The sequence below is a fragment of the Rosa rugosa genome, chromosome 1, assembly GCF_958449725.1.
Source record: "Rosa rugosa chromosome 1, drRosRugo1.1, whole genome shotgun sequence".
Classification (NCBI taxonomy): Eukaryota; Viridiplantae; Streptophyta; class Magnoliopsida; order Rosales; family Rosaceae; genus Rosa; species Rosa rugosa.
The window spans coordinates 37118696-37141883 of NC_084820.1; the positions used below are offsets into that span (position 1 = coordinate 37118696).

The 23188-nt window shown below is 39.0% G+C and overlaps 1 long non-coding RNA gene across 6 annotated transcripts; it reads right to left on the bottom strand.

The window, feature by feature from the left end:
• Positions 1–10578: 10578 nt before the first annotated feature.
• Positions 10579–15955, bottom strand: LOC133724794 (uncharacterized). 6 transcript variants are annotated; one of them, XR_009854018.1, is made up of 10 exons: positions 15275–15955; positions 14859–15042; positions 14294–14406; positions 13879–14038; positions 13562–13668; positions 12938–13005; positions 12635–12840; positions 12477–12536; positions 11759–12221; positions 10579–10844 (listed from the first exon to the last, which is right to left on the bottom strand). It is a non-coding gene; the product is annotated as an uncharacterized LOC133724794 (long non-coding RNA). The 6 variants fall into 6 exon arrangements; XR_009854020.1 differs by having other exon boundaries at positions 12483–12536; positions 14294–14473; XR_009854019.1 differs by having other exon boundaries at positions 12483–12536; positions 14294–14392; positions 15275–15954.
• Positions 15956–23188: the final 7233 nt, after the last annotated feature.

A 23188-nucleotide genomic window follows, 5' to 3' on the forward strand; every position in this document is an offset into this window, starting at 1 on the left:
AAAGCGGAATCGTGGGGATTCAACCTAAACGAACTAAGAGCGTTCGTAATCAATGAACTAAGAGTGTTCATAATATTCGGACTAAGAGCGTCCGCAAACATCATTGTTTTGGTCTAATCCAAATATTCTTGAAAATTGATTTCTTGGTAGCATAGCTCGGAAATCTTATTATTTTAGTTTTCGTGGAAGTTTAAACTCCGAAACTAATATATCTTCTCTTCCTATTTTTCAGGATGTCGAATGAACCTAGACTCGATTTTCAAATCCTTGACTCAACAGGTTTGGATTACCATAGTTGGAAAACCGACGTTGAGAACCATCTCACATCGAAAGGGATATTGCCCATAATCCAGGCACCAAACGCGGGCCTTGTGTTCCAACGACCACCCATAAAGCATGCACAAGCAATTATCTTGATGCGACGCCATATGGACAAAGCACTCAGATTAGAGTATATGTCCATTAAAGATGCAAGGGACCTATGGGTAGCGCTAGAAGAGCGCTTTGATAATATCCAAGATTCCCTCCTCCCTGACTTGAAGGTTCAGTGGAACAATATACGCTTCTCCGACTTCAAGTCTGTTGCTGAATACAATTCAGAAGCTCTTTGGCTAAAAGCCATGTTGAAGTTCTGTGAAAAACCTCTCACAGAAGAAGAGCTAATTGAGAAGACTCTCTCCACCTTTCCCGTCGTAGCAATTATACTATCAAAGCAATATCGCATTGAATTCATCAAAGCAATATAGCAATTATACTATCAATGCTGGACGACTTACGAGGTTCAATGAGCTCATCAATATTTTGTCGGTAGCTGAGAAGCACGACAACATCCTCGTAAAGAATTATAATTCAAGGCCCGTTGGAACCAAAAACGTTCGTGAGGCGAATTATAATGCACCCAAGAGAGGGCACAGGGAGCGGTACCCTAATAACAGGGGACAAGAAGGACGAATGGGTCCATATAACCGCCCCAATAAAGAAGGAAACCTGAACTTTAGAGCGGACACACGTGGGAGAGGTGGATACAGTAGCAACATGGGCCGAGGATATGGTAACAATATGGGCCGTGGAGGTCGCACCATGAGACGTGGTAGTAGCAGCAACCCTCCGAGGGAATATCCACAACGTGGACAACCTGCACCTCAAATGAAGGGAGGTAACCACAATGACATGTGTTATCGATGTGGATCAATTGAGCATTGGCTCAAGCAATGCCATGCAAGTACCTAACTAGCTGAAAGCTACAAGGAGTATAGGCAATTGAGAGAGCAAGAAACCAATCTTGCTGAAGATGAAGATGGTGAAGATATCACTCTCACCACTGAGGACTTCAAAGCTGCAAATAAAGAGTACGAGGATGCCGCAGACTTTGATTAGAATAGTCTTTTCTATTTTCCAATAAACGGCAAATGTGCCTTAGTCAATAAATAACAATTGTATTGACTCTTTCTCATGTGGCGTACCCAATGAAGTATGATGTCTAGGAAAGTAATTGAGATCTGGGTATTTAAGCGAGCCTCGCTCCACCAACATCTCTCTACTTCCCTGGTCATATTTCAATGGAATTACCAAACGGATTGAGCAATTACAATTTGTATAAATTTGATTTTATTTTGGAATAGACTTTGGAAACTTTGATGTAATCATTGGCTATTAATAAAGTGTAGCATTATTATTCAATGTCATGGACATGTGTTAAATTTCAAACTTTATTACTTGAAAGATATAAGAGCCAATGATTTTTATGTGGAAACACATTGTAAGAATGGACAAGAGTTCCTTTGCATCGCCTCTAATGACTACGGACATAAACGAGTATTAGAGAAACTTATGTGTCGCTCTAATGGGTTGCATGCAACCACTATTCGAGTCATTGAATCAAACCATGTCATAAGAGATGACTTATGGGATTCTGACACATATAGGCTTTGGCAAGACCGTTTGGGATATCCAGGTCGTGATATGATGTTCCGTATATTAAAGACTTCACGGACATCCATTCCTCAAAACGAAAAGAAGTACGAACCAAAGATTGGTCCAAAGAGTTACTTCATTTTGCAAAGCTTGCTCTTTCACAAAGATAGGATCGAGACCATCCTATGCAAAGGACACTAAAGAAAATACCATTCTTACAAAGAATCCAAGGTGATATTTATGGACCTATTCAACTAACTTGCGGACGTTTAAATATCTCATGATGTTGGTTGACACGCAAACACACTGATCACATGTTGTGCCATTATCCACATGTAAAAGCTACGTATGCTATACTCCTAGCACAAATCATATAACAACGGGCTCACTCCCCGGATCATCCATTCAGTCAATTGGGTTTTGACTATGCTAGTGAGTATACATCGAAGATTTTCGATGGTTATTGCAAAGGGACTGATGTTGGACATCACATTCCCATATACACACCTAAATGGTTTCGCAGAAATAACTACGATGGTAGTTCAGACATTGGCAATGCGCACCAATCTCCTTATATCTACTTGGGGTGATGCAATATCGCATACAACTATGCTAATTCCTCTACGACCTACCGCCACTCAATGTATCCATGCGTTACAGCTAGTGACTGGGTACAAATATTTTGTACTTACGCACATTCGAGTGAGCCATTTATGTGCCAATGTGAGCCATTTATGTGCCAATTGCGCTGCCACAGCGCCTCTGGTAGGTCCTTAAAAACAAGTGAGCAACTTGGTTGGATTTGAGATTCCAACAATCGTCCGTCACTTAATGCTCTTGCCAGGCGATCTCCTTACCGTTTGATTTACGGATGTCACTTTGATGAGACAGTCTTCCCGTCGTTAGGGGGAGATAAGAACATGAATGTTCAGCAGGAACGACAGGAAAAGTCGTAGCTTGTCCCCACTATGTCTCATCTCGATCCCTACCTATTGAAGTGACGAGATCACACACATTTGCTGCAAAAATGCCTGCAAGGAAGGACGTCCCTACAAGAGGACGTAGCGCCACCCTACACAGAGGTAGGCAAGGCGCCAACGCCATAGAAAGTGGCACTTTGGCGTTATAGGCCATGGCCCCAGCTAGAATGCGTGGGAAGCCCGTGGATTCGAAGGAGACTTTGGCATCCTTGGATCATCGACACTCAACATCCGTCTCATGAGTATCTTCCAGATTATGGTTATCGTTGGGGGACACCTCAACGTCAGAACCTATTCCTGAGAATATAGAGCTCTATGAAATTACACTAGTATACATGAGACGTGGAAAAGAAACTCCATCATAATTGATGATGTAGTTGCGCATGAGTTTGTTGAAACCAATGATATCGAACCACACTCCATTGAAGTATGAATACCAACGTAGAGAAATTGAGCCTAAATGGAAAGATGCAATCCAGATTAAACGAAGAGGAAGGTTTTTGAGCCAGTGATGCCAACACCTCCTTACATAAAACCTATTGATTAATGGGTCTTCGTTAGAAAGCGTGTTGAGAAAACGAGATGGCAATCTCGCCTTATGGCGCAAGGCTTCTCACAAAACGCACTGGAATTAACTACGATGAAACATATTCTCTCGTAATGGATGACATTACATCCACTACCCTGTCAGTTTGGTAGTTTCCAAATAACTGAACATGCAGCTTATAAATGTGGTCACTACGTATCTCTATGGGGATCTAGATACGAAATATACATGAAAGTTCATAGTGAAACTTTATTTACCCAAATCAAGTGGCTCTAGGCCACGGAGCGCGTTTGCAATAGAGTTGAAACGCTCACTAAAGTGACTACTTGATTGAGAAGGGATATGCCCGCGCGTTTCCATAACAAGTTTCGGATTCTATTGCTATTTTCATGTTGGACATGATCTTTATTAGAAGCCCTTAAAGAGTTAAGGGAAACCGCTGAACACTTGAAATCAGAGTTTGAGATGAAGGATTCTTGGGGAACACGATTAAGCCTCGGTTTTTGAATTTGAGCACCGTGTTGATAGATGCTTAGGCATTTTGACGAGGTCAAGCCTTCAAGCACCTCATGATCATTCGTAGTCTTGATCCTGAAAAGGATCCTCTTCGTCTAAATGGATGATCGGACGAAGATGTGTTAGAGAGGCTGAAGTGCCTTACTCAAGTACAATAAAGCGCATTATTGTACTTAGCTCAATGCACAAGACTGGACATCTCACTTTGCCATGAACTTGTTAGCTAAAGGTATAGCTCTGCGCCAACGCGACGCCATTAGATTGGTGTAAAAGATATCTTTCAATAACTTGAGATGTACGATCGATATGGGCTTATTTTATCCCTATAGAAAGATGATGGATTCGGACCCATCACACACTAGAAACGCCGCCAAACGCTGGCCTGCGTTTTCTATCTCTACCCCAAAATGACATCAGTGTTTTGGAAGGTTTTGCTGATGTTGGGTATTTCTTGACCCATACAAAGGTCTTCCCAAACTGGTAAAGTGTTCACCATGGGTAAGATCGCGATATCTTGGAGGTCTACAGAATAGACCTTAGTCGCTATATCTTCGAACAATGCAGAGATTATTGCTCTTCACGAAGAAGATCATGAATGTATATGGATTGAATCCATAGTTACGCATGTACGAACAGTTGTGGTTAATTTAAAGTCTACCACAGATGAGCCTACAAGCATTTAGGATAATGCTGCTTATTATTGAACGAATGAAGCAAGGCTACATCAAAAGCGACAACACCAAGCATAAATCAGCAACAACTGACTCTCCTCAAAAGATCAATCAGAGGGGGAGATGTCTACACATATGGTCTCGAAACGTGAAGAGTGTGTTGTGCTCTTTTTCCCTTTCGACCGAGGTAATTTTTGTCCCACTGGGTTTTTGTTACTCGACAAGGTTTTTAATGAGGCAACAAGAGAAGCACCACGTTTGGGAGACACAAGAAAGAGTCTAAATCAGGGGGAGTATCCAGAAACATACTCCACACTCAATGCGCGTTGTGCTCTTTTTTTCCTTCGACCAAGGTTGTTTTTTCCCACAGGGTTTTATTACTTGGCAAGGTTTTTAACTAGGCAACTTCGAAGCGCACGGTCTAGACAATACTATTGACATGAAATATCCAAGGGGGAGTGTTGTAGTATAAATGTCTATATCATGTATAAGATAGGTATTTGAGTAGGTTCTTGAGTGTATAATGTAGGTATAGTGACTTGTGTGACAAGCTTTATGCCAAAGGGGAACAAGTATGACAATCATCATCATCACAGCCACAATGTGAAGCTGCAAATGAAGATGCCACAATGTGAAGCTGCAAATGAAGATGCCATCAAGTTGCATTATTATTTAAGCACTCACACCTCAAATGTATCCCTATAAATACCTCTTTTGTATGAGATGAAAACACACTTGAATCTCCATTCTCTCTGCAACATTACTCTCTCTCTCTGTTAATTACGTTTTCCCTTAAACAAGAGGAAGTTTTTCTCGCAAAAGACAAAACCTTGAACCTATATATATATATATATATATATATATATATATATATATATATATATATATATATATATAAAGTTGAACAATTATACTGCATTTTATATACACACACTCATTCACTTAATACACATCCCTTCTTTAAAATATTAAACATGTTAAACAAGAATCTAATTTGATTTTCTGCGGAAATTTGAGTTAAAATATCGAGAACTTTTTGAAACTAGGGTTGCCGCCTCTGTTTCTAGGGTTTTCTGCAGTGCCGATCTCCGGCTTCAGTAGGTGCTCGACACCTTGCCTCCACACCATGAATTGTTTGATTTGGAATTGCCAAGGTATTGTGAACAGAGAAACTCGGCATGCCCTCAAGTTATTGATTCAGAAGCATAAGTCGTGCTTGGTGTTTCTTAGTGAAACCCATTGCACCAAACAGCAGCATAAGACACTCCTTCGATCGGTGGGACTCCCTCACATCGCTCATTTTGATCGGGTGGATAGAGCAGGAGGTCTGGCATTGATGTGGGATGATTCGATCTCTGTCCAGGTAAGAGATGTGAACAGGTATTTCATTGATGCGATGGTGAAAGGGCCAGACAACATGGAATGGCGTTTCACCGGCTTCTACGGGCACCCGGAAACTGGTCAACGCCATGTCTCTTAGGATTTAATGGGATCCTTGGCCCGTGATCCGGCGGAGAAATGGATTGTTGTTGGAGATTTTAACGTTGGACCTGGGGGAAAAGTCAGGCGGTCGGCTTCGAAGTCAAGGCCAGATGCAGGCGTTCCGGCAAGCTTTGTCGAACTGTAACTTGGAGGACATGGGAGCTGCTGGTGGTATCTACATGTGGAGCAGTCCCAGCATCAAAGAGCATTTGGACAGAGGCACTTGTTCACTAGCATGAAGGACAGAGTTTAGTTTCTCTAGGGTGGTGAACTTGCACCCTAGTCGTTCTGATCATGTTCCCATTCTTCTGGAGGTGCGTCGTGAGCCGCCGCAGCTGGAGAGAAGGAGAAGGCGGTTCCGCTTTGAGGAAATGTGGTGTGCTCATGAAGGTTTTACACAGAAGGTGGAGGAAGTATGGAGTGAGTCTTATAATGGGAACCCTATGCTTCAGTTATGTCGGAAAATAAGAGGAGTTGGAAACCAGTTGTTGACTTGGGATCGCACTGTTTTCCGAAGCCGGAGGGAGGAGGTGGAGGTAGTTCGCTCACAGCTTAACACCCTATTACAGAAGCCCTTTGATCAAGATGACCAGGAAGCTAAGCAATAACTTTCCAGAAGATTGAACGAATTGATGTCGATAGATGAGACACTGGCGTCAACGTTCACGTGCAATATGGCTCAAAGATGGAGATAGGAACTCCAAATTTTTCCATAAGAGAGCCTCTAATCGACAACAAAAAAATTAAGTCAAGGGTCTCTTTGATGACAATGGTGTCTGGCAGGATTCACAGAATGGGATCGATAAAGTTGTTTTGGATTATTTCCAATCCATTTTTAGTTCTCAGCCTTCAGATTTGGAAGCTCAGGAGATGGTACTACAAACCATTGCGCCAAGGGTTACGGATTCAATGAATGAGACCTTATTGGCTCCGTATAGCATGGAGGAGATCCGAGACGCTCTTTTTCAAATGCACCCGTCCAAAGCTCCGGGGCCTGATGGTATGTCTCCTTTCTTTTTTCAGAAATATTGGGACTTGGTGGGTCATGAAGTGAGTAATGCTGTTATGTCTATGTTGACTAAATTGGAGATGTCCCCGGATTTGAACTTTACTCATGTGGTTTTGATTCCAAAAATTAAGGAAGTGGTGAATATGTCACACTTGAGACCCATAGCTTTGTGCAATATCATTTATAAGATTGCTTCCAAAGTTGTTGCTAACAGGTTGAAGAGCTTTCTACCAGCTCTTATTTCCTCTCAACAGAGTGCTTTTGTACCAGATCGCCTAATCTTTGATAATACACTTGTGGCTTCAGAGGTGGCTCACTACATGCATAAATTGAAGCGAGGTCATGAGGGCTTTTTGGCTCTTAAGTTGGACATTAGCAAAGCCTATAATAGGCTGGAATGGAGTTTTTTGCAGAAAATTATGCTCAAGATGGGTTTTGCTAGTCAATGGGTGGAACTGATTATGTTTTTTCTGTCCACGGTACATTATTCCTTTCTCATTAATGGCAATGCCAGGGGTTTCATTGCTCCGCAGCGAGGTCTGAGGCAAGGTGACCCTATCTCACCCTATTTGTTCCTTCTATGTGCTGAAGGTCTATCGGCTCTTATTTGTCATGCTGTTTCTAGTGGTCAATGGCAGGGGTTATGCATTTGTGATGGGGCTCCTGTTATTAGTCACTTGCTCTTTGCTGATGATAGCATGTTATATTCCTATGCTAGTCCTCAGGACTGTTATCTTATTCGTCAGTTACTTAATATTTATGAGAAAGAGTCGGGGCAACAAGTTAACTTGCAGAAAAGTAATGTGGTGTTCAGTAGGAGTGTGCTTCCCCACTTGCGCGAAAATATGGCGAATATTCTGGGAGTTCAGATGGTAGACAAGCATGAGAAATTTATCTTTTGCTAGTCCTCGAGCAAAACAAAAGAAACTAACTACTATAACAAAAGACACGGACCTAATGTCTTCCAAACATCTCAGAGAACTTATAATGCCCACTAGTATGATCAACAAAATTCAAGCAGTCACATATCAGAATTCACAATTTCACTTCAGAGCTAATTTATTTTGATAACCATAGTGCTAAATTTATAATACATGAACAATCAAACTAGTGCAACAAAGGAGAACCAACTTATTCATGGGTCAAACACGCGTCAACTCAATTTCTCACAAAGATGCTCTCAATTTCTTTTCACTCATGATTTTCTGACTTGATGTATAAGCATATATTTCGCTCAAGTTATATGTGAGAGTAATGATGTAATAAGACAAACAAATAGCTCACATATAATAATAAGAAAGAAAGGTTTTTTCTGAATTTTTTTTACATATGATCCCATGATTGGAACGCCAAGACTCGGATGAAATGCCAGTGACACCATATGCTCACCCCTCTACACAAGTCTCCACAAATCAAATGCACAACTTCAAAGATCAACAAGGTCTTTATTCAGGGTTGTAATGGGGCCAAGGATTAAGGTTAAAAGAAAGAAAAGGAAGGAAAATTCAAAGATCCTAAAGAACCTAGTGGAGCACCAGAAAAACATAAGAGATAAAAGAATCTTGGAACTCCTCAAGGTAATCCATCTTCAAACATGAAGCAAGTAATTTTTCAAGGCCAGATGTCATCTTCTTGGGCCTTTGCTTCATTCTAAACCTTTCTTCTAACACTTGTGAAATAGGACAAAGGCTAAATTTTCTTGAACAGGCCTTCAATTAAAAATAAGCTCCTTATTCACAAAAGGGGGACTAAAATCCATACACTTTTTTTTCCCTCTCTTTTGCCGTATACTTTTTTTTTTCTTCATATTTTTTTCTGTTTCGGCATACATATATTGTTTTTTTTTTTTTTTTATGGACAAGTCTTACCCCCACACTTGCTTACAAAAGTACCTTGAACATACATATATCTCTAAAAATATTTGCTCCACTAATTCCTTAGAATAGGGTAAGGATAAATCTATACTAAGCTTAGGGTTAAGGAATTCGTGGGTAATGAAACAAAAAGGCTTAATGTAGGCTCTAGGGGGTTAACTAGGGGATTGCACATCTTGTGTGCATAAAAGGGACACAGGTTAATTTTGCTATGGTGGTAATCCTAGTGCCTTTATCCCTTCCCATCCATCATGCAATTCAACCATACGCTTCAAGAGGCTTTGGGGCAAGTTCTAGCATTTGTCCTTATAAAATATGCAAGTCGAATCCGAGTCTCAACCAAGATGAATAAGAGATGAGATCATGCAAAATCCTCGTCAAAAAATAAGATGATTCTACACTAAGCACTCAGAAAAGAAATAGCACATATACAGGATCAAAAGCTCACAAGGGTTTAAATCAAGTTTAACATGGCATAGCATGCATCCATCAATTCTCAAGTGTTACATTAATCCAACCATCAATGTATATAAATCAAGCACAATAATCATCAAAATCTATTAACAATTATTTGAAATCAAGAATCTAACACATGCTTGCATTCCTTTTGTGACCAAAATATAAATCCGTAAACAGTTCATGCTCATCATAGAGTTTGGAAGAACCCTAAAGACTCAACAGAAAATAAACACTACTACACAAAGTGAATCAGACAACAGTCAAAAGCCTGTTGTCTGAATGAAAATGGAGATGTTGTAAACTGGCGTGTTGTCTGATCTCCCCCATCAGACAACATTCTTTTTTAATTGTCTCTCTGGTCATTCACACAACATGTGTATCTAAATATGTGTTGTCTAAATTTACCAAATTTCGATTCATGATAGTAGTCTGTTGTCGGGTATGAACTCAGACAACAGCTTACTGCAAGGGTGTTGAGTGAAATTCACCAAACACAACAATCTTTCCAAGCTGGTGTTGTCTCCTAAATATCTTCAACGACAATATTGCACGAGACTTGATGTGTGAAGTAAACATCAAACAAGCATTTTCGATTACCAGATGTCGTGTCAAATGCATTACAAATATCAATTTGCTCGAAATGGTGTTGTCTTGCATGAACCTCAGACTACACTTCCGATTACCTTATGTTGTCTGCATCTTATCTAAGATAACAATTATCTGGATTTCGGTGTTGTCTGAAATTCAATTCGTATGACAATCTCTTGGATGCATGTGTTGTACCGGATGAATTTCAGACCACACATTTTATTTTTCTTGTTGTCTGAATTAATGTTATAAAACAAGTTTGAGGATGCTAATGTTGTCTGAATGTTATTTAAGATAACATTTGATGTTGATGAATTTGTTGTCTTGAATGAACCTCAGACCACACTTTGCTAGACGCCGATGTTGTCTGAATAGCTTTAAGATGACAAGTTGCTAGATAAAAATGTTGTCTAAATTTTCCTCAGACAATGTGTTATGTCTTTTTGGACTTGTGTTGTGTGATATTTTGCATTACAACAGTTATTAATCCTATATATGTTGTTGGAATCGAATTTGCCCAATTGATATGGAAATAGACTGATATGAAATTCGAAGTTCCAATTTCATTTACCACATTCTCATACATCATTCTCACAAATCTTACATTATCAATTCAAAGTACTAGCATCAACTCATGTCCAACCAAATCTAAAGAACAAGGTCTCAACTGAACTAAAAAAATATATGGGTACCCAAGTACCAAGTACAATGCTTACATATATGTCTTGACCACAAACTTTGTCCACTCATTTCTAACCACATCCATATCTTCTTGGGATATGCTTCTTTGCCTCTTCTTTCCCACTGAAACAAAAGGGTTTGCACTTAGTAATGGACAAAATTGCAGAAAAGAATCTATAATTGTCATTGAGCATTATGTATTCTGGCCAACCTTGAAATTTTTTTGTAATTTGAGCATTACATATATGCCACTTAGTAAATGACAACCAAAATTTCAATAACCATAATCCAAGCAACCAATAGCAACCAAAATTAAATATATGACATTTACCAAAACACATGCAAAACAACAACAACCAAATTTTCGAGCAACCAAAATTTCAAGCACTTTGGACTTTCCTGACATAATCTAAGCAACCAACATCAACCAAAATGATATATATACATATTCACCAAAAGACATGTAAAACGATAGCAACCAAAATCAGAAGGTAAAGGCAAACAGCAGTCTATCTCCACTATGAATTTTTTTCAATCAAATACACACATGCAAATACCTCAATTTAACTTTTCAGTTTCATGAGCAGAACCAAAAGCAGGAACAACCAAGTCCAAGAGACTTGAAAATTTCAGAAACTTTATCATGCACCAAACCCCCAAAATCTTCCTTCCAAACACAGTTTGCCTTCCAGAATATCACAGCATACCAAAACAACTAGCCCTGACCAATTTTTCGATATTTAAAAGAACACAAAATAAGGTACCAAACAAGGAATAAAACAACTTTCTCCGCTAAACAATTAGGCAACTGGACATAGATATAAGAACTAGATAAATGGTTTTCAAAACTAGTTGGTAAAGTCAAATTGCAAGACCTTTTAAAATCCAAGAGCGATAATAGCAGAGTGCCCAAACTCCCAAAAATAAGTGCTAGGAGAAATCAGAACATGGTTCACTGAACAATCGCTTACTCTTACGAGTCTAAACATAAAAAAAGTAAAAAAAGAAGCATAATTTCAGATATAAAAGTCACTCACCGTTTTAAACTAGTTCTTCCTCCTCACCCATTCAAAAACGAATGGCAAAACCTCCACCCATTGCTATATTGTACAGCTGACAACCAAAATCATCTCAATCTTCATTCTCTTCTTCTTCTGAAATCCAAACCCATCATAAACAGATCACTACTCTCTTCTGTTTTTCTTTCCCTATTTTCTTTCTCTTTCCCGTGCTCCCTCTTTTCTCTTCTTCTTCTTTTTTCTCCCTGATTCCTTTGCTTTTCTCCTCCTCCCTCTCTTCTCTTTCTTCTCTCTTCCTTTTCTCTTCCTTCCTCCCTGTTCCCTTTCTTTTTATTCGATCCGACTCCCCCTTCTTCTTTTCTTTCTTCTCTTCTTCTCCCTGTCTCTCTTTTTCTTCTTCTTTCCCGTCTCCCTCCCTCACTATAGTCGGCATCCAACCCTTCTCATCTCCCAAAAAATTTTGTCCCGAAATTTGCAAAACCTGAATGACCACAAGGTAACAAACAGCCTCAAAAACTGAACATAATTCAAAATCAAAATAACTAAAATGTCCCAAACTGATGTAGATAAAGTCTGAACATCCGCTATAGGATACTTAGGATTCTCAAGTTAAAAGTCTAACTTCAGTAGCAAAAGAAACTTGGATTGCCATAAACCAAAACTATGATTGTTTAAGAGTTGAAAAGACTGAAACTTTAATATTTTTAAGTTTAATTACATACAGAAAATCACTCACACATACTTGATGAGTACAGTTACAGATACTGAAGTTTTGGCAAATTGAATACTTCTTTACCTGTAAAAAATCTCAATTAGATTACATATAGAAATTGAAGAGACTAGCTATATCCTAATATACTTAAAACAGAAATAACACAGCAAAACAGGGAATACCTCAAGTAATAATTGATGTAAAATGAAACAGACAAGAAAAAAAGGATTCCCCTAGCTCATTATTGCCCTTCTCCTTCGATTCTAGCTCAAAAACAAAACAAAGAAATTTGAGAAATCGAGAGTTAAATTTGCAGAAACACTTAAAATAATTGCCATTGTACGACCTGGAAATTCTTCCGGATTGTGAATGTTTCTACCAGCAGTACCTGTAAATGGAGAAATAGTGTGTGACTCAAATTAGAAAGTAAATCCAAAGTAATTGTTAATCTAATCTGTCTCCTTCTTGTTGGTTTCAATTTTTACCAAGTTCAAAAGATATTTGAAGGTGCACTTGAGACTGATTAATTCAACTCCAAGCTCGCAATCTGCTCCTATATCATCTCAGATTCAAAGTAGTTTAATGCAGTGATATATAGTTAGTAACACCCATTATCACCAGAAGCTCCATATTCATATCAATTTTAAAACAACAAAATGAAAAGAGAAGTTCCACATAAACATATGCTTGTCTATGTGAAGGAGCAGAAAGATGCCAATATATGAAAAATGACACAATTAAACCCAATTAAACCAATAGTCCAATAGAAAGATGATAATGTCTTTGCTTTACACTCTTTTATCATTACTGTTTTGATTTAATTGGGATGCTTATTTATGTTCGTCTTCTTTCTGTTACATCTTCACCTTTACCAATAGAGAGTGTATTGGACTACAATCTCACCAAATTTATCTTCACATATATATCTAGACATTATTCTCTGTGCAACAGTTCATCAATGTACAACACCAAGACTACAATTTCATACATTATGATGAAAAAGAATTCAAATTGAATTTCCCATTCCTTCATCGTTTTGCTCAATTTTTTTGGTAATCAAATAGATAGATGCATGCTAATGAACTCAAAAGAAAAAGGAAGAAAAGAACCTGATTAAGGTATTTGTCTGAATCAGATAAGGCTGCCCACTCCTATTCACCAAGAACTCAAAACCTAGCTCACCTCTGGTTGGCCTTGCTCCATTTTCAGTGCACACCTGCAGCACCATTTTTAACAGTTTCAAAAACATATATTATACCGTAAAATGCAAGTACACAATTGTACAACCACTAAAATAGGCGTATGATTTACTTCTACAAAAGAATGCAGTATTTTATTTTAATGGGGCCTTCATTTACATAGCATTCATTGTATGATCATAACCCAATTGAGTAAAAACATGAAAATTTAGGAGCTACTGACATACCCAATCCACCAAGAGTCTCCCCCTTCGTCTCTAGACCGTCTTTAGGATTCAATTTTGAAGAACCCCCAATCAATTACAAATGCGACTCATAGAAACAGTAGTGTTTCTTTATTACAACGCTGCCAAGGAGCTTCTCCTCCTTCTCCAGCATCTCAAGTGTCTACACCATTAAAGTAACAAAAATTCAGCAGAAAAATGATTCTAATACCAGATAAAAATTCAAACTAAGGCTAAAATGATTCTAATAGCAGATAAAAATTCAAACAACTGAATATGGGAATATCATTCTCTTAAATAAGTTGTACTAAAAGGTTTGTTAGAAAAAGTCTGAACTCAGGAAGATTTGATATCTTTGAATGTTTAGTATAAAATGAAATAATGTCTACAAAGTTAGTTAGTGGTGGGTGGTACATACTTGCATATTGATCGGAGACTGAATGACTTCATCCCTTCAACAATTTTCAACATGTCCACGATAAGCCTAATATAGCTTTCTCTTTCTCGGGTATCCTCCCTGAAAACTCAGGCCTGGGGGTTTCAAAGCCACAACAATTTCATGTAGTGGTAATCATATATAAACTCTAGCATATCATATCTGCAAATTTTATATTAGATCAAAGAATCAAAACCCCAAATTTTACATTAAAATTGGGAAATCGATTAAATAGGGTTTAGAGTTTAGATAAATGTTTGCAGACTAAACATCTCTTTTCTATTTGTTCCCAACCCAATCTTTCTCTCTGAGAGTGTCAAAAAAGTTTGGTTCTCGGAGCTATTGAAAAGCTAGAGCATAGACTACAAAAGAAAACCAAATTACATACATGAAGAATTGAATCAGATAAGTATCAATTAACAAAAGAAAGAAATAACAAAAACTTTCGCTTTCACAGATTGTAAAAGTCGAGAAATTGATAATTGTTGCTAAAAACGTGAAAACAAATGACTAATAAAAGGAAATGACTTCAGCTATATCAACTTACCAAGTGTTTGCTGCTGCTGATTTTGATGGCTGAGTGTGATCTTCTGTAACAATGGGAGTCGCTCCCACAATCTTGGCAACTTTTGCTGAAAGCTCCTTGTCTTCTTGACATGCTCTCTGTATCTATTAAGTTCAACATCAAGCTTCTTGATCTTCTCATCCACTGTATCGCCCCTTTTATTAATCTATTTGTTTGTTTGCAAATAAACCAACAGCTTTAGCACAGAATATACCAATCTAAAGCTAAAACGCCTAAACAAGAAATCCCACTGGTCATTGAATGACCTAGAATTAAGCCCAGAACCATTTAAGCCCCAACAGTAATACAAACACAGAAGGAAGCTTATCAATCGCTGATTAAAGTAACCAACAATAGCCCCAGGGCATAAACAGAAAGAGAGAGAGAAGAGAACGAACCCTATTGGAGGCATCTCCAATAGAAGAAGGAGGCTCTTTATATTTCTTGACACTGACACCGGCAGCGATAGTGAGAGAGATCCCGAGACCGGCGGCGATAGTGAGAGAGATCTTGGTGGCGGCGATGGCTTCTCAAGATAATTGAAATCGACTTCGAGCTGAGGCGGCGGAGAGAGTAAACTACCGGACCAAGTAGCGACTTTGAGCTGGACCGGCGGAGAGAGAGAGAGAGAGTGAGAGCGAAAGTGAGAGGTGAGAGCGAGAGCGAGAGAGATTGGGACTAAGAGTGAGAGTGAGAGCGAGAGTGTATCGATTTCACTCTCGATAGGCTGGTGAGATGGTGAGAGTGAAAGGGAGGGAGAATGACCTAATTTTTTTCAACTTAGGAGGGAAGTTTTTTGTTTTGATACGACTAAGGGAGGGAATTGAGCAGATAGGGATTTGTGTTTTGGCTAGAAAATAAATGTAAATTAAATTTTTTTTTTTTTTTTCTGATTTCTCAGACAACATATGTCCTAGTAAGTGTTGTCCTAAAGTTGTCAATTTCACCAAATTCCAATTGATTACAATGTGTTGGCTGAGTTTGAGAACAGACAACAAATATAACTAACATGTCGTCTGACTAACTCAGACGACACCAAAATGTCGTATGTCGTCTGTTACGTGTCGTCTGATTCACTTTGTGTAGTAGTGAAACCTAAGAACTAGACTCTTTTTTTCTTCTTCTTTTTTTTCATTTTTTTTTGATTGAAAAATAACAAAAAGTTCAAATTCCTTCCCCCCACACTTAAACTAAACATTGTCCTCAATGTTTGATCTAGATATAATCATGCAATGATATAGTTAAGTATAGAAGGAAAGAGAAAACACATCACAAACAAATGTAGTTAAGAAGAGTAGAGAATGCTCCCTCTTGTAGACCTCCCAATGCTAATGATCTTTGGATATCAACCTCAAGGCTATAAGTCTAGGGCAAGCTCTATGCCAAATGCACCAAAGATACTCCAATAATGCTCAAAGTCATTAGGAAACATCACTTTTCACAAACTAATTTCAGCTAAAACCTTGCAGCATCCCTGTTTCCGAGGTTCATAGCTCATCCAGTAAGAACCGGAATCCAAAGGTTCCACTTGGAGATGAAAGTTTATATTTAGGGATTTCCATACATATGTGGCACGCATTCCAACTCCAAGGGATGTAGAAAATAGAGACCTGCAAAGTTAGCAAAAAAAATTACAGAAAACTGGCAAAATGCTGACAGAATAACCTTCGTCCATTCAAACCTGAATACAAGAAGCTACAGGGGTCACATTCAAAAACCCTTTGGTAGAAATGAAGTAGAAATCCGGGGCTTCAAACCCATATAACTTTGTCTCATTTGGACCCCCGGAAGTATCCCCTGTTTTGCACTTTATGTGGCTCTGATGCCCAGTTTTCTGCTTTTCTGTTCCAACCCTCCTGTACTCAACTGGAAACTACAGATGGTGTGAAACTTGAAATTTGGATCTGCCAAAGCCATTAGAAAATAGACATCTGGGGATTTTGATCCATATATATTACGTCTATTGGTTCCAAAGGAACTGTGAACGACAGCTGTTCAAAGTAGACTGAAATCTGGGCGTCAGAAAAACTGGTTTGATAAAAAGTGACTCCTGTAAATCTTTCTCAACTATGACACCTGCACACACACACACACAAACATAAAACCAAACAAAACAAGAAGAAAAGAAAGAGAAGAAAAGAATAAAGAAAACATCCCTTAGAAAAATACCGCAATTTTCCTCCTTCATTCATTGGGTTGCCTCCCAAGAAGCGCTTGGTTTAACGTCCTCAGCCTGACAGCCGGGCCAATTCTTTAAGAGTAATCAGGAGGTTTTGGTCTTGGTTCCATGAGATGCTTGACCTTTTTCAAAGATGCTAGGTGATCCCTTGTAAGCAACTTGTGCTCCTTGGTAACAATGGAAAGATAGGATTTCAACTTTCTCGTTTTCTTTCTCTTCTTCCATTGTCTCGTTCTCTTCTTATGTCCCACAAGCATGGCCAAAAGAATCTTCTTATCAGAATTGGGATATTCACCTATCACCATCTCCACATGATCAACAAACTCAAGAGTTTCTTGTATGGAGGGAAAAAATGTAAAGCTCGAATGTGGCAAGTAATGGTCAGGTAGTCGGGCATGTGATAGAATTAGAAGCCCGTCTATAGGAGATTTGCTGGACTGCTCTTCTAAGCAATCCTCCATGTCATCCTTGCATTCTTGATCTTTATGAGCTATGATGATTGCTTTCGGCACTTGGTACTCATTCGCATGAAGTTGAACCTTGCTTTCTTTAATGTAAAATTCCTCGTCTGTCAAGGACTCTTCAATATCACTATCTTCATATGCTTCAAGCTCGGTTGTATAGTGTAACACATAATCCTCACATGTCCCAGCCTCAAGTTTCTTTTCATAGGGCTCATCCAAATCTGTATCCTCATCCTCATCCAAAATTGACTCATGGAATACATTATGAGGCTGAGGTAAGGCTGTCACTTCAAGGGACTTCCCTAAAGTTGTAGTAGGTGTAGGAGGGCACTCCATAAGTACCTTGGCCTCCAAAGGCTCATTAGCTTCTGCCCAATCTTCTTCCTCACTGGTCAATACCTCATGATATGACTCTTGAACCCAAGATTGTGTTTCCCGCTCCTCTGTTTCTTGGTTCAAAGAATTAATAATTTGTTGGATATGTCGCTCAATATTCTCCACAGCTTTGTCCATATTCCTTGATGATTCTTCCGCACTTTTCGCAACTTTTTGTACAATTGCCTCAAGGGAGGGCTTCATTAGATCAACCAAGAGGACTAGTGCTTGCTCTTGGTATGACGGCCACATGAATGAATCAATATCATGATGATAAGGATTATACATAGGGACTTGATAAGGCTGCCATGAGTTGAACGCTTCCGGATTCCATGAAGAGTTAGCATTAGTCCAACCATTGTTGTAAATGCTTGAGTTGGGATCCTCCCACATTATAGTAGCATGCTCGAAATAACCTTGGTATTGCAGTCCGAAAACAAAACAAAACAAAAACTAAGTTAGTATATTACAAAATTGAAAAACACAAAAACAAAACAGATTAGCAATTAAGGAAAACAATCCCCGGCAACGGCGCCAAAAATTGGTACATCTAAAAGATGCACAACTTAAACCTTGCACTCAAATATCATCGTTGGTAATATAGTGATAAAGCAAGGGTCATTACCCGCTGAAGATTGTTCCTAAACTGCTAATCAAATGTCACAAGCTACTCTAAACTATGCTACTGAACAGTTAACAAAAATAAATTAATTAACTAACCTATACTCGATGGAATTTTCTGAAAATTTTACATGACACTAAAAACACATTGAATAACACATATACAAAATTTCAAAACAATCGGAGTTGATTTGGTATATTAAATAATTCACGTAAAACTGAACACAGAAAGATAACAAAGCAGAAACAGATTTTATAACTTTAAACTATTGATAGAAACAAAGCTAAGGACTCATTCTCCACCACCAAACACACTCAATCATATCAAAGCTCAGTTATGGAATCCTAAATCTCAATTGAATTTACCCGAAGTTAACTCACAAGCTCGAATTAACCCATTACCCTTTCTTAGTTCCTCGTTAAGTGAATACAAGCTCACCACTTAATCTATTTCTGATTATGCAACCTAGACACAAGCTCGCTAAGTTTAACATATCAAAATCATTAAGCACTAAAAGGGTTTGGATAAATCTAGGGTCACAAGTACGTTGGTAGTCTTGCTAAACCTAGGGTTTGAGTCACATGTAATTCAAGAAGACATTTTGCTACTCAATTGGAATCAACACACGACATATACGAATCTAGTGTTACTCCTAGCATTAGAACCCTAACCTCTTCATTTAGTTGCGCACCTAAACAAACAAGTAAAGATTCATCTTGTAGACACAGTGAAACATAAACACTCAATTGATAATATAGAAAACCAAAAACTGAATTGTCATCAATATGAATTGAACATGTTTGGGGCTTTGAAATTGCCCCTAGCTACAAAAGTATTTAGCTAGACATAGTCATGAATTCGCTGAATGCATACATCAAGAGAATTGAAAAGAAAAATAGAGATGAAAGAAGGAGATGAGATCACGGCTAGATGATGGCAGAAGATGTCGTTCTCTCCTTTCTCTTGTGCGGCCGAACCTCTACTCAACTGAACGTCTCCCTTCTTTATTGCTTAGGTCAGCAAATTTTCACTTCTTTTCCTTTTAGGATTCAAGTAGCTTCTCCTCTAAGATTTCTAATAATTTTCACCCATAAAAATATGTCATATATCTCTAATAAACAGAGATATTCAGTTAATAGTCGTCGGTGGGCTTCTAAAAGGAATTCGGGCCTCAAATCATGGATTTCCGTCAAAGTGTCAGATTCCCGGACTGCTCGACCTTGCTGTACTAAATCGGCCATAACTTCTTGTAGAAATATGATATGAATGAACCGTTAAAAGTTCTCGAAACTAGACATCCAAGGCTTTCCAAGAATATAAAGTTCAGTATCTAGTTAGTTCTGAGCTGCTCTCAGTTTCATGTCGAAGTTGACTGATCTGCACAGGCAGATTTACTGATTTAGCTTCCTTTCTTCTACTTTGCTCCATAACACCTACAAAACATAAAAATAGAGTAAATGACTCAAATAGATAGAAAACTAGCTGAGAAAACATGAAGAAATCAACACAAAATCATGTAAATTTATGAGCTTATCAGAAATACCTAGGTATCCCAACTCTAGTAGGCCGGTCCAAGACAGATACATTTGCCTGTATTAAAGACAACTAGTCAAACAAACTGACAGGATGGCTGTCTAAATTATTAAGCAGCGCTGGTAGAGAGATCTTAATCAAGGTAGTAGCTCAGGCTATGCCTCTATATACGATGAATTGTTATCTGCTACCTCAGTCTCTTATTCAGGAACTTCACCAATTATGTGCTCAGTTTTGGTGGGGTAGTACGGAGGAGAAGCGGTCTATGCATTGGCGTGCTTGGGATGCTTTATGTAAACCTAAGAGCATGGGAGGTATGGGCTTTCGACATTTATTTGCTTTTAATCTTGCCATGTTAGCAAAGCAAGGGTGGAGGTTAATCCAAAACCCGGATTCTTTAATTGGCCAGCTTTTAAAAGCTTTGTATTTTCCCCATTGTAATTTTTGGGAAGCAACTTTGGGGGCGCAACCCTCTTATGCTTGGAGGAGTATCGTGCAAGGTAGAGATATTCTACGGGAAGGTATCCGAAGACATATTGGCAATGGGACAACCACTAATATCTGGGCAGATCCCTGGCTAATGGGGGAGGACTTGAGTTTGTATAGGTCCGATCGAGCTACTGTGGTTGCGGATCTGTTTCTTGCTCCAAGTGTGTGGGACACTACTCTTTTATCTCATTTATTCCCTACACATATTGTTCAGAAGATACAGGCACTCCCACTTAGCCCTCAGAACCATGTAGACAGATGGATTTGGGATGCTGACAGAAAAGGCAGATTTACAGTGAAGTCTGCTTATCATATTGCTAGGTACAGGATTCTTGAAGAGGAGCCTTCTAATCCTAACCCTAGTGCAGTTCTTTGGAAACAATTATGGAATGCCCCCGTGCCAGGTAATGTGAAGGTTTGTGCTTGGAAGGTGGCCTTTAATATTCTTCCTACACGAAGCAGGCTTAGTGAAAGAGGTATTGATATTGATACCCAATGTCCGTTTTGTGATGAAGAAGTTGAGTCCCCAATTCATGTCATACTTGATTGTCCCCATGCAGTTAGTATGCTCCAGGTAGCTCATATTCCTAATCTCCCAGGTGCCTCTTGTGTTGCGGATTGGTTGGTATCCATTTACTCACAGGCCCCTACAGTTTTTGCTCCTTCATTGATGACCATCTGGGCTACTTGGCGTAACAGAAATTCCCGGATTTTGGATGAGGAGTGCAAGTTGGCTACTGATATTGTGCCAAAAACATTGGGTTGGTGGGAGGATTATAAGGCTACTCGCACTCCCTCACCTTCTGTTCATAGATCAGGGTCTTTAACCCAATGGAAAAAGCCTCCTATTGGTTTTATTAAATTGAACGTTGATGCGGCCTTTTGTTTGGATTCGGGTATCACAGGATTGGGAGGTGTTTTCAGGGACCATGAAGGAGTTGTGTTGGGGGGCTTTTGACACACAGTAATGGTGTCTAGTTCTGCCCGCCATGCGGAGTTGTTGGCTTTGCTTCTAGGAGTGCAGTTGGCTATTGATCAGCATTTAACACCAGTGATAGTGGAAACAGATTGTATGGATTTGGTTCAAGCTATTTCTGGCTCTTCCCTTGATCAATTGGAGTTGGGGTTCTTAATTGATGACTTGCGAAACTTGTTGCATGCTGCTTTAGATGCTAAAGTAGTTTTTGGTAATAGGTAGGTTAATCTAGTAGCGCATACTTTGGCGCAGGAGGCCAAAGCTGGTCAATTTGGTATTGATTTCTTTACCAACATCCCTCCAAGTGTGGAGGTTCTAATTTTCTCTGATTGTAATGACGTTTCATCAATGAATTAGTCTTCCATTTCCCTCAAAAAAAAAATACACCTCCCTTCTTTTTTTAATTTATTTAATGACCACATTAACCTTCAATTGAAAAAAAAAAAAAAAAATGAAAGACTCCGTCGAGATTGGAGGACGACAACAACATCGCAGTCCCTGAGACGTAGTATAGATGTTGATGGGCAACTATGGTTAATAAGTTTATAAAGCCTATATGGTATAATTGGTATTGGCACTTCTATATTGATTTGTATCATTACATCTCCATATAATTAGATAAGTATGATTAGCTGTGGCTTCCATGCATGGTGTTTGACGAGACAAGACGAGAGAAGGACGCGAGGTTAACCATGTGAAGGAGTGTGGCAGTGGAAGGCTGCGAGCGTTGTCGATGGGAGGTAGGTGGTGAACTGGTGAATGATTTGAAACAATTGTTATAATTAATTCTTTTAATAAAATGAAGAGGGTATATAAGGAAGCTTAAAGAAAAAGTTGGACAAAAAATTGAAGGGGTGTGTATTAAAAAATTATGGTTGCGTATATATAATGGGGAGTGAAATTTGCACTCCCCTTTTTGTAAACCACACACTCTTTGCTGTTTATTCCAAAAATACCCCTTGTTAGTCCTTCATCTCTATTTTTATCGTTTCTTTTCTTTGGTACCCTGTTTCTGGTTTTGTTGAGTGGAATGTGAAGGCTCCATTAGAAGGCATATATGAAGATTATGAAGGTGAAGAAGATGAAGTGGATCTGAATGAGAATGATTTCAATATGGCGGATCCGGAGCTTTAGCACTAGCACTGACCACTTTCCTCGATCTTCTCCTTGAATCCTCAATGCTATCATCACCTTCCTCACCACTGGCCACTTTCCTCTTATTCCTCCCAAAGCTCCTCAACTTGCACTTCTTCTCCCTCACTTTCTACACACTCTACCTCCTAAACATGCCTTATCCATCTTCCAAACCTCGCAACTCGTGTCGATCACAGTTACTTCGTTTTTTGAACACCCTTTCAGGTTTCTCTCCCCTTTGTCTGCCAACTCTTCCACCTCATTCAATTCCTTATTGTTGTCCAAATTCAAGGAAGGGATCGTGGTAAGGTCATGCACGTCATTTCTGGTGCTCCTCCATCTCTTGTCTTTACTATTGGAGTGGGTGGTGTAGGTGACACAAACTCAGGGGTCGGTTTGTTTTATGAGGACTCTTTTGTTGGAAAGTTCGGAGCTTTCTTTGAAGCCATCGATAAAGAACAACAAGGAGATGGCGGCATTCATTAGGCCCAGCTCCTTTTCCGTCGTCTCGGGTCGGATTGGAAGATTCGGGTCGATTTG